Raw genomic sequence first — 20052 nt, forward strand, 5'->3', positions numbered from 1 at the left:
ACAACAAGGTGATTGGCCTGTAGCTCTTACATTCACTGCGCGTTCCCTTGCCCTTATAAAGTGAGATCACAATACCGTCCTTCCAGGCAGCTGGCAAGGTTCCAGTTCTCCACATCAGGTGAAAGTTGGCCAGACGTGTATCTGGGATATATAAATGGCTGGTCACCCATGCAGCATGTCTTCTTTATAACTGGTGCTGTGAAATATGAGGTGCAAAAGGCCTGTTCTCATGGAGGCTGGATCTAGCTCCACAGTCTGAGACCTTATCTGCGAATTTTGCCAAACCACTGGAAAATAAGCCAGGGTTTCAATGAGCAATGAGATCCTGAGCCATGACCTGGCTCCCCTGTGGCAAATGATGTGCAGGCTCCTAGTGGAACAAGTCACTTCCATGTCTCCCCCACAGAGGAAATAACAGCCTCTGTGGTCCCAGGGATTTATGTCACGGGTCAGGGTCACAGAGTTTATACCCAAGAACAGCCCAGCTCAGCAATCCCTCTCCACAGCAAATGCTCACCTTATGGGAGGTCAGCTAGTGTGTGTTGAGACAGGAAGGAAGGAAGGAAGGCCATTCCTGTAAGCGACACAGATATTGACACAAAGGGAACGTTCAGCACCAAGGGGCCTGGGATGGGGCTTAGGGGGGTGGGATAGCTCAGTGGTTTGAGCATTGGCCTGCTAAACCCACCATTGTGAGTTCAATCCTTGAGAGGGCCATTTAGGGATCTGGGGCAAAAATTGGGGATTGGTCCTGCTTTGTTAGACGAGATGACCTCCTGAGGTTCCTTTCAACCCTGATATTCTGTGATTCTATGAACACCTGCAAGGTAAGGGATAAAACCCCAATTAGTCACATGCCGCACCTGGGGGGTGACTGATTAACTAATTGCCTCCTGGCCTTGTAAGTAGACTGAGGGAACTCAGGGATGGAGAGAAGACCCTAGAGAGAGAAGGTAGAGAGTTCCTGGCCTTGCTTGGGCCTGGGGAAGGCAGACTAAGGAAGGCCACGGGGTCAGGAGTGGTCCCCATGGTGGGCCCTGCAAAAAAGGGGGAAAGATCTAGGGAGAGATTGAAAAGAAAGTGGGAATCTCCCACAGAGGGAGACTCCCAGTGAGCAGAGCAGGCTCCTGTGGGAGAGAGCCCAGAGGTAGGGTTTGTAAGCAGAGAAGACTTCAGTCGCCCAAGGGGGCAGAAGAATTATGCAGTTTCTTTGCACTTGTTCATGATACCCAGGAAGGGGTCTGAAATGAGGTGACTTGGCTGGAGGGCTGAGCCACAGAAGACCTGGGGCCAGAGGCAGTTGGCCCGTAGGAGGTGCTAGAGCAGAACATAGCAGCAACACAGCCAGCACTGACAAAAGGAGGTGAGCGAGCACGGTCAAAAGGCCACCTTAGTGATTCCAGCCTCCATCCAGCCTCCTTGTCTAGCCAGCTAGGGACAGATTCTGCTGCCATTTACACTAGCATAAAGGACTCTACTGAAATCAATACGAGTTACTGTGGATTTACACCAGCGTAATTGAGATCAGAAGCTGGCCCTAGCTGTTTGGACAAATAGGGCTGTATTTAAACTGGGACTTTAATCCAGATTTACAACAGTGGAGGGGAGATCAGAATCTGGCTGTTAATTCTCAATTTTTATATTACCAGATGGGCCTGGATACACCCATTGCATTTAGGCCCATTGATTCACACAAGAGTTAGGTGCCTTAATACCTTTGAGGATCTGAGTCATGCAGCTTATATTAGGATCAGTCTTGAGATACGGATGATCTGTGCTTGGTGCAGGACCTGACTTCTGTGTGGGGGCAAGCAGTGCAAGTGGTTGTTGGCCACCTTTCTATCACTGCTTGTAATTCTGGGACCAGTTCAGCGCCTAGCACAACTTAGAGCAGCCTCCATATACATAACAGATGAGTGCTAATGTTGAGGAATCACTTTGCCCACCACTGAAACGCAGGCACCTCTGGAGTGAGATATGGCAGCTGACTGGTAGCACAAAAGTTTAGGCCAGGCTATGAACAGTACTGTAGACAACTGAAACCGCAGGAATTTTAGGTAGGCAAAATCTAATCACACACACTGGTGTTTAGCCAAGATGGCAGAACTAACATGTTCTGCAGGGTTATTAACATAAATTCCTCCCTGAAATAAACAAAACTCACAAACAACCTAGGCAGGGAGAAAAAGATTGTGTAAGCAATCTGGTTAAAGCAACTTGGGTTTTGTTCCTTTTCTTAGGTCAGGAGCGAGCTGGTTTTTCTAGTCAAATTGTTTTACATTTTGTCTAGGATCTTCTTAGAAACATTCCTTTAGTCTGTGGATCAAGAAGTTAATAAAGGGGGTTTGTGGATAATTGCGGATGCTGCTTCTTTCTCTTTTCAGGTCTTTCTCTTCCTCTCATGCACTGTCATGTCAATGATTGTTTATGGTCTCTTTGACTCCATGGGCGGAGAGTGATTTTTTGAATGGCTTAGTATTATTCATGTAGCTGGTATTGATCCTTCAGACACAGCCTGCCATCCGGATGAATGATCAAAAGTACTCTAGCTCAGACTGATTGATGGACAGATGACACCAGAAAACCAGACCAAGGACAGACAGATGGATGACAACAGAGAGATGATGTATTGCAGATGGATGGATTAATGACAGACAGATAAAGGTTTGATAGACAGGCGATGACAGGTACGATAGACAAAAGGAGACAGACGGATGAATGAGGAGTGGCAAACGAAGACACGCACATGCTAGACCAGCATTTCTCAAATGCGGCCTCCGTGGCCACATGAGGCCACCAGGGGCTTTTCTTGCAGCCACAGGCTCCTGGGCTGTGATGGGGTGGGGGTGGGCAAAATAGCGCCCCGTCCCCCTCACTGTTGCTCCTAGATGCACTGCCTTGGTGTTGGTTGCTGGGGCCAGCAGCAGGGATTGGGACCTGCCCCCCTCTGGAGTCACCTGGGACACAACGCTGTATGTAAGCGGGGGAATGGTCCCACGATTGTGGGGAACTTTCCTGGCTTATACACTACCCCGATTAAATGGGCTAGCGAAAGGATCTGAGTCCTCGCTCCCACTCCCTTTACCCAGGGGCCTGCCTGACCTCGAGGGCTCCCCTTCCACGCTTCTGTGTGACAGAGGCCTTGTAACCCCAACAAGGCTAGGCCCAGGATTCCTGGGGGGCTCAACCTCCAACCTTGTCGTGGTCACTTAGGACAGGGGCTAGAGTGTCCCCACTCTGGGGTACTCTCTCTGCACTAGATGCTTCCCTGACCCACTGATCATTACATACAGTTCAAAGCAAATACAATTTATTAAACAACAATCAATTAAAAAAATAAGGAAAGAATGGGAAAGGTTAAAGGAAAACCCGTCACCCCGCTCTGTGGCATGGGGACATCACAACTAGCCCTGGCTGGAATGTCAGGGCAGTTCACAGCCTGTTCCTCACAAGACCCAGCCTCCTTCTCAGGCCCTGGCTGTGCTGCAGGGATGCTGCGAGTCGGACACTTGCTCTGGTGGTGGCCACACGCTCTCAGGCTCTAGGTGACATGACCCTTCTTCCCAGCATCGCCCCTGCCCTGTCGGGGTTACAATCCCCCTTCAAGTCTGGCCAGCAGGGCCTCTTGGCTGGAGGCATCTCCCTGCACTGGGCCCGCTGCCCAGGGTCCCCCTCGCACTCTCCAGCTGCTCACCGCACCCAGCTCCGGACTGCTCCAGCCCCAGCCCCAGCTCCAGCTTTACTCTGCCTCAGCACTGCTGCCGCTCTGCCTCCAGCTCCCTGGGCCCTCTGGCGCTGGTTGCTGCAGCTCTCCTCCCAGCACAGGTTTCTGCTTCCTGGGCTGCTGTTCTGGCCCCTCTGGATCTGGCACGGCTCTGCCCCCCAGCTCAGCTCGGCCCCACTCTGTCTGACCCAGGCAATTCCAGCTTACACCGAGGACGGGACCCCCCCATGGCCTGCTGACTCCCTGATTAGCCTGCCCACCCTGTCAGTCAGACTGACCTGGAGCATTGACCTCTCCCCATTGTTCCTGGGGACTGTCAGTCTCAGGGTCCTGATTTCCCATCGACCCTTCCCCTTTCTTTTCTTACTGGGAGCTAGCCAACCAAAAAACCGAACTGAGTTTTAGTAAGGGGACAACAGTGGGTGGTGGGGCTTAGGCTTTGGGTTTCAGCTCAGGGGTGGCAGGGCAGCAGGCTCTGGACATGGGCCTTTGGGCTCCACCCCCAGGCTCTGGCTGCACGATGGCAGGCTCCGTCTGTGGGTCCCATCCTGCAGCTGCAAACCTACAGGCTCTGGCAACAAGGCTTCAGGCTCCAGCCCCCTCTACCTCCTCCAGCCCCTAACCCCCATCTCCCCTGGCCCTCACTGCCTCCCCCCGACCTTCCATCCAGGGCTTAATTTATCCCCAGGCTTGCTAGTACTGAGTAAGTCTGCTGTGAAAAGGGATACCTGTATATTTGTTAATATCACTTTTCACAACAGACTTACTAGCTGGCAATAAATAAATTACAATGATTTGGACGTGTATATGTGCATATTTATTTGGTTTTTCTAAAGCTAATTAAGTATTTTAGGAAAAAGTGTGAGAGCAGCCACCAGCAAGAGTTGGTGGCCACATTCTGAGACCACCAAAAATTTTGTCCTGAGAACCCCTGTGATAGACTCCGAGGCACTAATACACCTCTTGAGGCTCCTAGATCATTAAAAGACATGTAGCCAGAACATTGCACAAAAAGACAATATCCTGGAGTAAATCTCAAGGAAGCCACAATCACAAACACACACCTCCCTCCTTGATTCAGACCCTAATTAGACACCACACAATTAAAATGGAAGCAAACAAACAAACAGCTTGGGTGTAGTCTGCCATCATGCTGGGCAATCTTCCTCTGACTAATGCCAAGGGCATGCCAGAGGTGGAAACGGCCTTGTCTGCTGAAGGAGGAATTGCAGCCTAGCAACTAGAGCATGGGACTGTGAAGATGTCCGCTCTGTCTCCTACTCTGACCCCTGCCATGGGCCCAAGGGACCTTTACCTCCCTCTCCCTCCGTTTCCCAAACTATACATAAGAACAGCCATACTGGGTCAGACCAACGGTTCATCTAGTCCAGGATCCTGTCTTCCAACAGTGGCCAATGCCAGATGCTTCAAAGGGATAAGCAGCAGACAACAGAACTTGCTTCTCTCTCTAGTCTCTTATATGGCCCTTACTATTGTAACATCTGAGCACCCCGTAATTGTTAATGGATTTTATCCTCCCAACACCCCCATAAGATAGGGAAGCACAATTCACAGATGGGGAGGCCCACAGAGATTAAAGGGTCTGAACTAGGAACTGAACCCAGGACTCCTGAGTCCTAATCTAAACATTCTAGCCACTAGACCATCCTTCTATCCACCTAACAGGGGCTGGGTGAAGCTTAATATTTATAAAGTGCTCGGCGCTGCTCAGCTGGGCAAGTAAAGTATCATTCGTTATGCTGTGGGACAATGAACTGGACCATGCCTAGACACCACAGTGGTAGGCACAGCATAAGACCCTAGAATTTCAGTGGCAGTGGTGGGAAACAGGGCAGGTGACCCATTGATGGAACCTTGCAGTGCCCTTGCTGAGATGATTGTTAGCCAGGTTTAATAGAATAATCAATGTTTAAGGCCAGAAGGGGCCATTAGATCGTTTTGTCTGCATGCCTGTATAACACAGGCCAGAGAACTTCCCCCAGCTACGCCTGCAGTGACCCCTCTGCCCCCATCATTTGTGTTTGACGAAAGCATCTCTTCCAGAAAGGCTTCCAGACTTGATCCAAAGACCTCAAGAGATGGAGAATCGATCGTTCTTTGGTAGTTTGTTCCAATGGTCTGTGACTAGGTCTCCTAGGTGCTCCAGAAATATTACCAATAATAATCACCACCGCTATTAAATATGTGTGTCTTACTAGTAATTTGAATGTGTCTGGCTTGAACGTCAAGCCCTGGGTTCTGTTTTGCCTTTCTCCATAAATTAAAGAGCCCTTTAGGACCTGTTTCAGAGTAGCAGCTGTCTTAGTCTGTATCTGCAAATAGAACAGGAGTACTTGTGGCACCTTAGGGACTAACAAATTTATTTGAGCATAAGCTAGATGTATCCGATGAAGTGAGCTGTAGTTCATGAAAGCTTATGCTCAAATAAATGTGTTAGTCTCTAAGGTGCCACAAGTACTCCTTTTCTTTAGGACCTGGTATTTTCTCCTGCTGAAAAGGACCTTGTACATCATGATCAAGTCACCTCTTGATCTTTATTTTGAAAAGCTAAACAGATTGAGCTCCATGAGTCTCTCCTTGAAAGACATTTTCTCCAGCCCTCATATCATGTCTGTGGCTCTCTGCTGCACCCTGACCTATATTTTAACATCCTTTTAAAAACATGGACACCAGAACAGCACGCAGTGTCGGTCTCACCAGAGGTCTCTACTCTCATGTATACATCCCAGGATCACCTTAGCCTTTTGTGCCACAGCATTGCACTGGAGGCTCACGTTGAGCTATTTGTCCATGCTGACCCCTCAATCCTTCTCAGAATGTCTGCTTTCCAGGATACCGTCCTCTCTACAGTACGTATGACGTTATTTGTTCCTAGACATACAACCTTGCCTTTGGCTGTATTAAAATGCATCTTATTTGAATATGCCCAGTTTACCAAGCGAACCAGTGACTGACTTGTCCTCATCACTACTTACCATTCCATCTGTCTTTGGGTCATCTGCACATTTTACCAGCAGTGATTTTATATTTACTTCCAGATCATGGATAAAAATATTGGCTAGTGTCAGGCCTAAAATCAATCCCTGCACAACCCCGCTAGAAACACTCCTATTTGAGGATGATTTCCCATTGAGATCCATCAGTTAGCCAATTCTTAGTCTATTTAAAGTGTAATTTACTGATGTTCAGAGATTTCAAGAACAGAAGGGACCACTGTGATCATCTAGTCTGACCTCCTGTATAACACAGGCCAGAGAACTGCCCCAAAATAATCCCTAGAGCAGAGTGGGTATTTTTATAAACAATCTTGATATTAAAAATTGTCAGTAATAGAGAATCCACCACAACCTTAACCAAATTGTTTCAATGGTTAATGACTCTCACTGTTAAAAAATTACGCCTTATTTCCAGTCTCAATTTGTCTAGCTTCAACTTCCGGCTGGATTTTATTAGACCTTTCTGTGCTAGACTGAAAAGCCCATTATTAAATAACCTCATTATCCCTAGCCTGATTCTTGCTTGCATATTTATACCTGCCTCTGGAAATTTCCACTACATGCATCTGACAAACCACGAAAGAGGTTTCCCCAGCTCAAGGGAAGGGGCAGAGTCCAACACCTAGGTGGTCCCATTTATTGGGCCCAGAGCATTTGGGCAGCTATGCCATATTACTGACCTTGCTGTAGGATCACACTCCAATCTTTAGACTACCCCATGAAAAACTCCCTTCACTCCTGAGTGAGACTCCTTGGCCTCATTCAGCCAAACCCTCTTCTAAAGAAATCCCTGTGGCCCAGAATTGCTTCACTCCCGGGACAAAGCTGAGGCCACAATTCAGCATCAGGATTAACCATGAGGCCACTGAGTGCTTTCAAAGGAAAGTGAGTCAGAGACCAACCTGATAGTCAGGGCTCCTGATTCTACAGCCTCTTTCCCCAGGCCCTGCAGCTCTCACTGCCTTATTCACACACCTGGGCAAGGGGGCTTGCACGAATACACTGTGTTTGAGGCTTTTCCAGCTGTAAATCATCAAGCAGCGTACAAAATTGGCCACTATTAGCCCAATGCTACTGGCCACTTCTCAGAACCCACTGGACAGACTCAGACCTGGCCTACACTTACAGCAGCATGTAAGGCAGTGGCTCTCAAAGCTGGTCCACCGCTTGTGCAGGGAAAGCCCCTGGCGGGCCAGACTGATTTGTTTACCTGCCATGTCCGCAGGTTCGGCCGATTGTGGCTCCCACTGGCCTGGAGTTTCTCTTGGCCCGCGCCGTTTCCCGCAGCCCCCATTGGCCTGGAGCAGCGAACCGTGGCCAGTGGGAGCCGCAATTGGCTGAACCTGCGGATGCAGCAGATAAACAAACCGGCCCAGCCTGCCAGGGGCTTTCCCTGAACAAGCGGCGGACCGGCTTTGAGAACCACTGACGTAAGGTACACGTAGCTCTACGCCCCAGTGAAAGGCAGGCTTTTTCCACACCCACAGTGGCATGTAGCTACATGTGGCAGTGAAAGGCTCCGGCATGGGGGAAGCAGAAGGGAAAGGCTCTGGCAATTCCCCACTACCAGAGCCTTTCCCTGATGGAGTCTTTCACTGTGTCGGGGAAAGGCTCTGACAGGGGGAAGGCAGGGGGACACTACACTTCTAAAAACAGCAGTGCAGACATCAGAGGCACGGCTTGGGCATTGCTGTGACAATTGGGTGTACAGATTTACCCTAATTGTGAGTTTAACTGTAAAAAGTGAGTGTAAATTCATAAAACGTCACCATAATCCACACTAAGCCCTGGTCTACACTAGGAGTTGAGGTCGAATTTAGCAGCGTTAAATCGATTTAACCCTGCACCCGTCCACACGACGAAGCCCTTTTTTTCGACTTAAAGGGCTCTTAAAATCGATTTCCTTACTCCACCCCCGACAAGGGGATTAGCACTGAAATCGGCCTTGCTGGGTCGAATTTGGGATACTGTGGACGCAATTAGATGGTATTGGCCTCCGGGAGCTATCCCAGAGTGCTTCATTGTGACCGCTCTGGACAGCACTCTCAACTCAGATGTACTGGCCAGGTAGACAAGAAAAGGCCCACGAACTTTTGAATTTCAATTTCCTGTTTGGCCAGCGTGGCAAGCTGCAGGTGACCATGCAGAGCTCATCAGCAGAGGTGACCATGAAAGTGCCCTTACGCATGCGAAAGTTTCGCAGCCACTGGGAATCGTCCCAGACCTGCAACAGTATGCGGTCCCACCAGTTGGTGCTTGTTTCCCGGGCCCAGAATTGGCGTTCCACCGCATGAACCTGCCCAATTAGCACCATGATGCCCACGTTGCTAGGGCCCATGCTTTGAGAGAAGTCTGTATCCATGTCCTCATCACTCTCGTCACCGCGCTGATGTCGCCTACTCGCCCGGTATCACCTTGCCAGGTTCTGGTGCTGCATATACTGCTGGATAATGCGTGTGGTGTTTAATGTGCTCCTAATTGCCAAAGTGATCTGAGAGGGCTCCATGCTTGCCGTGGTATGGCGTCTGCAAAGAAAAAAGGTGCAGAACAATTGTCTGCCATTGCCCTGAGGGAGGGGCGACTGATGACATGGCTTACAGGGTTGGCTTACAGGGAATTAAAATCAACAAAGGGGGTGGCTTTGCGAGAAACTGAATGGCCCCCTCAAGGATAGAACTCAAAACCTCAAGGTTAGAACTCAAAACTGGGTTTAGCAGGCCATTGATTTCACAGAGGGAGGGAGGGAGAGAGGGAGGAGAAAATGAATACAAAACAAATCTGGTCTATTTCTTGTTTTGAGCCACTTCATCTATCTTTATACAGCTTGCTGGCAGCAGACTGTGCAGTACGACCGCTAGCCATCATCATCTCCTGGGTGCTCGGCAGAAGACGGTGCAGTATGACTACTGGCCGTCATCTTCTGCTAGCTGCAGATTAAAAGACAGTGCACTACCGGTACGACTCAATCGCCATGAGATGAAACAAGGGAAATGACCTGGCTGAGTCACTCCCATGTTTGCCCAGGCGCCCGATTAAAAGAGCACCCAGGACGGTCTACATTGACAACGGCTACCAGTCATACTGCACTGTCTGCTGCCAAAAGGCAATTAACTGCTGCTGTGTAGAAATGCAGTACCACGTCTGCCAGCACCCAGGAGACATACGGTGACGGTTAGTTGAGTGGGCTCCATGCTTGCCATGCTATTGCGTCTGCACTGGTAACTCAAGAAAAAAGGCGCAAAACGATTGTCTGCCCTTGCTTTCACGGAGGGAACGGGGGCCTGACAATATGTACCCAGAACAACCCGCAACAATGTCTTAGCCCCATCAGGCACTGGGATTTCTACCCAGAATTCAAATGGGCGGCGGAGACTGCGGGAACTGTGGGATAGCCACCCACTGTGCAACGCTCCGGAAGTCGACGGTTGCCTCAGTACTGTAAACACACTCCACCGACTACATGCACTTAGAGCATGTGTGTGGGGACACACACAATCGACTGTATAAAAACGTTTTCTACAAAACCGACTTCTATAAATTCGACCTAACTTCGTAGTACAGCCATACCCTAACAAATGTGGATGGAAACAGACGCAAGAAAACCAGACAGAGAAACTGGATTAGTCTAAGCCAAAGAGGCCATGTTGATATAATCCAAGGACTGTTCAAGTTATGCTTATTAAAAACAGATGATGTGGAGCTAGAATTAACTAAAATTGGCATGTCAGATATTAGGCCTAATTGGTAGACAAAACAATGAGAGGCTGGGCTCTTCCACCAATTGCTCTCTTTTTAGGACCCTTAAAAGGAAGATTGTGTGGGGCGCCTACAAAAGAACAAGACGAAGAGAGGAGAAGAACAGAAGGAGGCTACTGGAGCGAGCTCCACCATCATGGCTGCCACCCTCACCATCTCCGGGGGCCCCAGGCAGGGGCACTGGAATGGGGAGGCCAGAGGGCCACATGCCCCACTTTTTTACCAGCCATAAGGGCAAGCAACAGGGGGCAAAGGGGGCAGAGAGGAGTGAGGGGGGGCAAGGCCTCATGGGGAAGCGGCAGTGTGCCCCAACACACACACACACTTTTAGGGACCTTCTGCTGCTCCTGACCCCAGGCCTTCATCATCCTGATCCTGAGAGATGTCCTGACCAGAACGGGCCAGAGAGAAGAAGCCAGATGACATTACTACCCCTACCATTTCCACCTGAATCCCAACCACCAGCTGGGATGAAATGGGATCGGACCTTAACAACAGCGCCAGTTCATCTCACCTAACTTCTTGTCTTTTCCCCAGAAATTATTACCATCTTTGATACCATCTAAGAGACTGTCACACAAGCGTTTTCTCCTTTTAAACCCCTCTCCAGCCAACGGGAAAGGATACAAGGGATGATGTTGAAATGAAAGCCTCATTTAATACTTTACATTGCAAAGGCTGTAACAGTTTCCCCATCTTTACTGTACCTTTAGTAAGAGGTTAAAAGATGTTTAAGGGTGTGCTTGCCATGGCACTAAGCAGGCATGGTCTCTGAATACCAAACCACAGACCTTGTTTCATGTTGCTCAGTGACTGGGTTGTGTGAACACCTTTAGCCCCTATATTCCATCTAAATTAATACAACAGCGTGAAGAGAGCCAGGTAGAGTATATACCCTAGGGTTCAGGCATGTAGGGCACTCTACTCACGTAAACCATGCCTCACCATCTACACTGCTATTCATACCACCGCTAGCTGGACATCCAGTGTCTCTACTGTACACACCCCCATAAGCATAGACCTACTCTCAGGCTCAGCCTCCCCAGTGGTCCCAGGTGTAAGACAGACACGGCCAGCTCCCTGCTGCCTCTTCTTCACTGCATCAGGCACTATCCTATTATGTGTTTGAGCAGCACCCAACACATCAGTGGGACACGAACCTGACTAGTGTCTGGGGGTTCTGCTACTGAGATCTGACGAACACTCCATAGGGCTCATCTACACGGGGAAATTGACCGGAATAGCTTTTGTGGAATAAGCTATTTCACAATAACTAATCCAGAATAAAAGTGACTTTATTCTGGAATAATTCATACTGTTCCAAAGTGGAGTAATTATTCTGGAATCAAAGTGCTTGAGTGTTCACATGGGAAGCTATTCCATACTACCTATGCTGATCACGTTCCCTGTATTGACAAGCCCATATCTACCAAGTTCCACACAGCTTGACAAGTGATGTTTTATGCAAATTACTTAGTGGTCTATTTTGCATATAGTCATGAACTTCCGCTTTTAGAAACTTGGGTAGATTCAGTACGTGCAGGAACACCAGAACTAAGGTTACCCATCTGTGCTAAATTTAGCCCCATTGTCCATATGCATAAAGTCCAAGTTCCTCTCAGATAATGAGAGGTCTAACTCTCATTGAAATCCAGGGGAGTTGGGATCCTAAATATCTTTGAGGATCTGGGCCTAAGAAACCAGGATGACACCTGTGGCGGAGGGGAGGTAGATTATCCACACCAGCCGACTGGAGGATTCTTAGCCATTCAGAGACAGAATGCTGGATTAGAATGGAGCAGGGGTGTCCTCCAGCATGGCCTGGTGATTCCTATTTTCCTAGGATAGTCTTTAATGTATTTCCCCCTCTCCCCCGGGTCATCAACAGGATATGAACCCATGATCTTTAGATACACTGGAGGAACTCAAATGACAGTGGTCTGAAGAGGAACTAGTATTAGAGCTGTTTGTCTTAGCGTGGCTGAGTCTGTAACTGGGCCCACAACACACTCTTTGCCAGTGGGTCACACGACTCTTGGTGAGACAGCAGTGGCATATTGAGAATCAGGATATGTGGGTTCTATTGCTGGTTCTGGGAGGAAAGTACGGTCGAGGGCAGAGGTTGCAAACTATGGCCCGCAGGCCATATCCGGCCCACGGGACCCTCCTGCCTGGTCCCTGAGCTCCTGGCCTGGGAGGCTCGCCCCGGCCCCTCCCCCGCTGTTCCCCCTCCCCCGCAGCCTCAGCTCACTGTGCCGATGGCGCAATGCTCTGGGCAGCAGCACAGCGGCAGAGCCGCGGCCTGACCCGGTGCTCTGTGCTGTGCGGGTGGCGTGGCTGGTTCCATCGGCTGCCTGTCCTGGTGCTCTGGGTGGTGCGGCTATAGCACCGCCAGCCACCGGTGCTCCAGGCAGTGCGGTAAGGGGGAAGGGAGCAGGGGGGGTTGGATAGATGGCGGGGGGGTTGGATAGATGGCAGGGGAGTTCGGGGTGATGGTCAGGGAGCGGGGGTGTGGACAGGGGTCGGGGCAGTCAGAAGGCGGGGAATGGGGGTTGAATGGGGACAGGGGTCCTGCGGGCGGTCAGGGGACAGGGAAAAGGAGTGGTTGGATGGGGCAGGGGTCCCAGGGAGGCAGTCAGGAATGAGAGGAAGGGTTGGATGGGGTGGGGGGTTCAGGGGCGGTGAGGGGACCGGGGGGTTGGATGAGGCAGGAGTCCCGGGGGGGCTGCCAGTGGGTGAGAAGCAGGGGGGATTGGATACGGGGTGGGGGCCGGGCCAAGCCTGGCTGTTTGGGGAGGCACAGAAACCCGATGTGGCCCTCAGTCCAAAAAGTTTGCCTGCCCCTGGTTTAGGAGTTACTGACAGCATATCAAGTACATAATTTGGCATATTCATTCAGCAAGGCAGAGTGGCAAAGCAGCTAAGCCATGCGTCTGGTCTGCCAATTTAGAGATTCAGTTCTTCTGCCGGAAGTGACCGTGAGCAGTCTCTCTGTTAGATCAGCTGTCAGATGGGCGAATGACAGCTCTCTGTGCCCAAAGTTGCAGGATTGCTTTGTGGTTAATAAAAAAAAGTGGTGGAGAGCCCAGAAATATTCACACCAGTGAGTGGAAAAGCTGGAATTAGAAGTCACGTGCTGCTGGCTGGTAGCTCTGCCCACACGACCCCACACATTGCTCCTGGAAGTGTTGTCATGCTCTCAGCCATGTGGACAGGCACAACAGAGTTGTCAAGGGCACAACACTTGGCACAACTGATAACACACCCATTTCCTCGGCAGGGACCATTAAAGTGCTGATGATAATAATGAAAGGCTCTGCACGCACACACCCAAACCCACAGTGAATTAGCACATACCTGAGGCCCATCAGCAATCCCACACCACGGGTCACTGTGTCATTGCTGGACACTCTCTGTGCAGCCAGCCCTGCACGCTTGCTCCCCTCTCATACTGGCAGAGACGCAGAGAGACAGGTACAGTACTCCTTAGCTTCGGCCCCTAGGGGGCTGTTCTTCCACGCTGGTCGAGACACCCATGGACTCTGCAATGAGGCCAGGCAGCAAACAGAGCATTAAAACCACTACACTAATTCAAGCCCTCCCCATTCCTGCCCTGTTAGATCATTAATAAATAGTAAGTGCTAACGATAGACTTCATAGCTTATTATAACAAATAAATTGCTAATAATAGTCAATAGAAACCAGCCAAATAAAATAAGTTAACTGGCAAAAACAATAAAAAGTTAATAATAATAAGTAGTCTTCCCTGCCAGCTTGGGACTTCAGAACTCTACCTTGTTGAGCCAGACACGCTAACCTGCTGCAACACAGAGTTGGGGTCTGGGCCACACCCCCAAAGCTGCAGACTTTAACTAAAAAACAGCTCAGCAGGTTACCTCTCCAGCACCCAGATACGCAGTTCCCAATAGGATCCATACCCCAAATAAATCCATTTTACTCTGTATAAAGCTTATACAGGGTAAACTCATAAATTGTCCACCCTCTATAACACTGATAGAGAGATATTCACAGCTGTTTCTCCCCCAGGTATTAATCACTTACTCTGAGTTTATTAATAAACAGAAGTGATTTTATTAAGTATAAAAAAGGATTTAAGTGGTTTGAAGTAATAACAGACAGAACAAAGTAAGTCACCAAGCAAAATAAAGCAAAAACACGCAAGTCTAAGCCTAATACATTAAGAAACTGATTATAGGTAATATCTCACCCTCAGAGATGTTCCAATAAGCTTCTTTCACAGACTAGACTCCTTCCTAGTCTGGGCCCAATCCTTTCCCCTGGTACAGTCCTTGTTAGTTCAAGCAGACATCTCAGGTGGTAAACAAGGGATTTCTCATGACTGGCAGCCCCCTTTGTTCTGTTCCACCCCCTTTTATGGCTTTGGCACAAGGCGGGAATCTTTTGTCTCTCTGGGTCCCCACCCCTTCTGCTAAATAGAAAAGTACCAGATTTAAGATGGATTCCAGGATCATGTGACATGGTCATATGTCCTGTGAGACCCCAGCCTCCATTCTTCCTGGGCTGGTACACAGGAAAGTTTGCAAGTTAACAGAGCCATTTACAGTTCATTGATTCTGAAGCACCCTTAATGACTTCCACTTAATATGTTTACATCAGTGATACAAGTTTATATCTTATTCTCTTAACTCCAGACATAGAAATAATACATGCAAACAAACAGGATGAACACACTCAGTAGATTATCAGCTTTGTAATGATACCTTACAAGAGACCTTTTGCATAAAGCGTATTCCAGTTACATCATATTCACATTCATAAGCATATTTTCATAAAGCATAGAGTGCAACATCACACCCTCCTCCTGAACTTAATGCCAGAGACTTGGACACTGTCCATGCGGGAGGTAGTACATATAAAATCCCTGTTTGTCTTTGGTCACACCCCTTCCCACAGGGACCTGCCTTGAGCCCTGGGGCTACTGGAACTGGTCTCGACCATCCCTGCCCCTGTTGGCCTATTTTCCACTGCTAGAGAGGAATTAAAGAGAGACTCTCCTATTTCCCCAGCAGCACATGTAACTTCATCCTCCCTCTGGGGCTTTCAGCACAAGATTCCTTCCTGCTGCTAACAAACCCTGGGACAGATTCTGCCACATCAAAAAAATCATTCCCAAGTAGAAATGGTGCAAAATGGTGTGCCACCGCTGCAACAGTTAGTTCATGCTTCTGGGTCTCAATTTGTGCTCATCTCTGGGCCCCAATTTCTTTGCCTTTTAAGTCCAGGGTTTGCTGGTGGGCAGCCTTTTCTTTTTCCAGGGCAGCTTTTTGTGCTTCCATTTGAGCCTGTTTCTAGGCCTCAAGTTCTTTGTCTTTTAACTCCATGGCTCTTTCGTGAGCAGCTTTCTCCCTAGCAATTTGCACATCAATTTCCATTTGTCTTAATTGCATCTATCTTTTATGTTCATTTTCCTTCTCAGCAAGCTGCAACCTGTACAGTTCTAGCTTCTTCAGAGCTTCACTCTTACTCATTTTGCTAAGTTTTGGCCTCTGTTTCCCTTACCCGAAATAAGCAAACAGAAAATAACAAACCCATAACTCCTTTGTCTGTTCTCCAGGCACTACACTTAAAACGCACTTAAAATCACTACCAGTATCTCCAAACAATCAGCTGTGAATATATCCTGTTCAACTACGCCACTGTGATGGGTTCAATCACAGAGCCCCACTTGGGACTGTCATCTGATGCGCTGAAATTACCCCTGAGCCGGTATTCCATGCCAGCTTGGAACTCCAGAACCCTCCTTTGTTGAGACAGATACACTAACCTGCTGCAACACAGACTCGGGGTCTGAGCCACGCCCCCAAAGCTGCAGACTTTAACCAAAAACAGCTCAGCAGGTTACCTCTTCAGCACCCAGACACCCAGTAGAATCCAAACCCCAAATAAATCCATTTTACTCTGTATAAAGCTTATACAGGATAAACTCATAAATTGTCCGCCCTCTATAACACTGTTAGAGAGGTATTCAGAGCTGTTTGCTCCCACAGGTATTAATCACTTACTCTGGGTTTATTAATAAACAGAAGTGATTTTATTAAGTAGGATTTAAGTCAGTGGTTCTCAAACTTTTGTACTGGTGACCCCTTTCACATAGCAAGCCTCTGAGTGAGATCCCCCTTATAAATTAAAAACACATTTTTATATATTTACCACCATTATAAATGCTGGCAGAAAAGCAGGGTTTGGGGTGGAGACTGACAGCTTGCGACCCCCCATGTAATAACCTCACGAACCCCTAAGGGGTCCTGACCCCCAGTTTCAGAACCCCGATTTAAGTGGTTTCAAGTAATAACAGACAGAACAAAATAAGTCACCAAGCAAAATAAAGCAAAAACACACAAGTCTAAGCCTAATACATTAAGAAACTGATTACAGGTAATAGCTCATCCTCAGAGATGTTTCAATAAAAAAGTACATCATATTCACATTCATAAGCATATTTTCATAAAGCATATGGAGCGCACTGTCACACAGTCAACAACGAACAACGTATAGCACTAAACCCAGGCAGCCACTCTGCCCCCTGTACTAATCCTGCAGGGAGCTGACTCTGTGGCTGATGCTGGCTCCTACCTGCAGCCCAATCTCTGGCAGGGCTAGGGAGGGAAAAAGGCAGATCCTGACTCAGACACTCTGGGGCCACTGTATTCCCCATCGCTGTGGCTTCAGGGGCTCAGACACTGATACACTGGGTTTAAAGGGGCAGGAGAATCTCTCCCTGCAGTAACGGGCCCCTCTGTAGTTGCACTGTGGCCAAGCGGATCAGGCATCAGTTGACTCCCACAGGGATCTCCAGCTGCATCATGAGCTCCCCTCACTCCAGCATAGGGGGCTCGTCTAGGGGCAGGATCCCAGCCCAAAGGGCCCTTGATCCAGCTGGCGATGGCTGATCCTGTGCCCCTGCCCCAGGCTGGAAACCCATCACCCAGAGCACCACTTGCCTCTGCCCGCTCTCTCCACCCCAAGTGGTTTTCAGCCAAACCCATTGCTCGCCTCATGGTCCCCTGATACACAGCCCCACTCAGCCCAGAGGAGCTGGGAGATGCAGACATGGGTTGGTCCCCCTTCTTCGCTCCCCTCTGCAGTGAGGAAGAGAGGTCCCTTGCTTTATTCCTCCTCTCCTGACATTTTCAGGGGGGAGACACCTTAAATGGCCCCTTCCCATCCTGGCTCTTTGGCTTGCTACCAGACTGCCTGCCCTACCCCTGATCTGGGCATCACAGGGTCACAGCTGGCTCTTGGGAGGCAGCCAGTCTCCCCAGTGATCCCCAGGGACTGGTCCCATCCCCCATCCTGCTTTTCTAGTGGGGTTCAGTGTGGCAGGCCAGCCACCCCAACCCCTCAGCACCCTTGGGCATGGATTCCCTGCCCCCATCCCATTGTGCAGCAGTGGGACCAGGACCAGCCCCTGCTCAACCTGCCCTGGGGCTCCTAGAAAGTGTTATGCTTACAGAAACTTATGGAATCTTTTTTAGGGGACAAAGCAATACGCTGCTTTTATTTAAAATGTCAATAGATATTAAAATCAGCACATGCTCACATTCTTACACACACACACACACACCCCGCAGAAGGTTCTGCAGCTGGTGTTCTAGTTACCAGCCTTATCGTTGCTCGAGTCAGTCTAGAGGCCAGCTAGAGAGAACACGAGTGGGAGCTGGGCCTCTGTCGGACACACATACCCATGCTCCGTTGTTTTTGCAGAACCAGCCCAAAGCCTCCTGGCTCTCACCCCTCTTTTATAGGAGTTGATTCCTATGTTAGTCTATGGATCCTGCGGTGTCATGCTGTAATCATTTATCATCAAAACTGGTCTTCTTCAGTTCATTCTCCATCTCCTTATCTTGTGCTTTGTTCTTGATTTAGGGCAGATGCCTTTGTACTTCGGGCTGTTAATCTGCATTTCTTCGGCCATCAGGACAAGCTGATACTGGCGACTTCTTCTCTTTACTCCCTCTTTTGCAATTAGGCCCATCTGGCAATTAGGCCCATCTATTGCTGGCATCTTTTCTCTTATTTGCTTACATACCACACCAATCTCATTCCCACAAGGCACAGCACGTTCACAAAGAATAGCAAAACAATATTAAAAGCAGGTCTCTACTCTAGAAAAATAAGGCTAAATAAAATAATCCTACTGTTACTAATCTAGCTTCCACAACATTCTAACAAAACAAATCCAAAGAACAATTTAGTATTTCAGATTTATAGTAAAACAATTCCATCAGTTGAACTTTAGCTCACAAAAGCACCAGCCCAGCCCAGCCCTGTCCTGCCTCAGGGAGTTGCAAACAGGCCCCGGGTCCCACTGCCAGGGGGGTCTCAGACTGAGCCAGGAGAGACAAGGGCAGCAGGCAGCGCCCAGCTGGGGAGGCTGCATTAGCTCAGCTCACTGCTATGCCATCCAGCACCAGCCCCCCAGGACCCTGCCTCCTCCCCCCAAGTGTCTTGTCCTGCCCCTTGGGGAGCCCAACATAGCCCAAGCCCTGAGATGGTCCCTCAGCAGCAGGGCCCAGTGGGGAGGCTTCCAGTATGTGGCAGTATGGGTAACCCCCCACTTGTCCCCTGGAGTGACATGGCCTCTAGCTCAGGAGCACAGACCCAGCCCTGACGCCTGGGGGATGGGCCCCCGCACCAGTTCTGCTGAGGGCTTCCCATGGCGTGTGCTCTTGGGGCCTGGGCAAGACACCAGGAGGGAAAACCCAGAGCTCAGCCCTGGAACGTCCCAGCCAGGACCCCCCAGTCCCACTGAGACACACATTATGGGGCCCCCACTCCCTGCTGATGGGTTCACCCAGTTCCCAGCCCCTGCCCACCTCATTCCCGGTCCCTGCTACAGAGACTGCCCCATTCTCACCCCTCCCCACTCCGCCGTGCCCAGCTCCCGAAGCTCCACCCCAAACATCTCAATCAAGGGCTAAAGCCAGAAGCAGCTCCTACCTGGGCCCCTGAGGCACCAAATCACCGGATCCCTCTGCTCCTTCTGGTGGGCAAGGCAGGCACCTTCGGCTGGGGACAACACCAGGGATGGGCCAAGCCACATGGCTAGAAGGGGGCAGACCCCACACTCACCCCCTCATCCCAGACCCAACTCACCCCCAGGCAGGGTTACCCACCTCCCCACGGAGTGAGAGCTAACCCACTGCCAGCCCTCCTGCGACCCCGCCCCTCTGCCCCCTGGGGTGTCACACCCCATTCCAACTCCACCCTCCACATGAAGCCCCAAAATAAACCACCGGGCTCCCCTCCACCACACAGAATGAGCTTGAAGCGGCTCCCATCTCCAGTGTGCAGCCTCAGGGTCCGAATGATTGTGGGGAAGCCCCAAATACAGGCCTTTCTGCAGGAACACACAAACCCAGTGCGATCAGAACCAGGCCCAATGGGGCCACAAGGGGGTAACACCCAGGTAAGTGGGATCAGAACCAGGCCCACTGTTTTTATGAACTGGCAGCATGTGGAATCCATTCCCATCCCAGTGCCAAAGCCAGGGCATCCCTCACCCAACCAGGA

The 20052-nt window shown here is 49.8% G+C and overlaps 1 long non-coding RNA gene across 1 annotated transcript; it reads right to left on the reverse strand.

Annotated features, from left to right (window-relative positions):
- Window positions 1-8087: 8087 nt before the first annotated feature.
- LOC142073369 (uncharacterized) lies at window positions 8088-16429 on the reverse strand. The gene is made up of 3 exons (XR_012670200.1): window positions 14726-16429; window positions 13855-14039; window positions 8088-9266 (listed from the first exon to the last, which is right to left on the reverse strand). It is a non-coding gene; the product is annotated as an uncharacterized LOC142073369 (long non-coding RNA).
- Between the last annotated feature and the right edge of the window lie 3623 nt (window positions 16430-20052).

This window comes from Caretta caretta, chromosome 10, assembly GCF_965140235.1.
Source record: "Caretta caretta isolate rCarCar2 chromosome 10, rCarCar1.hap1, whole genome shotgun sequence".
Taxonomy (NCBI): domain Eukaryota; kingdom Metazoa; phylum Chordata; order Testudines; family Cheloniidae; genus Caretta; species Caretta caretta.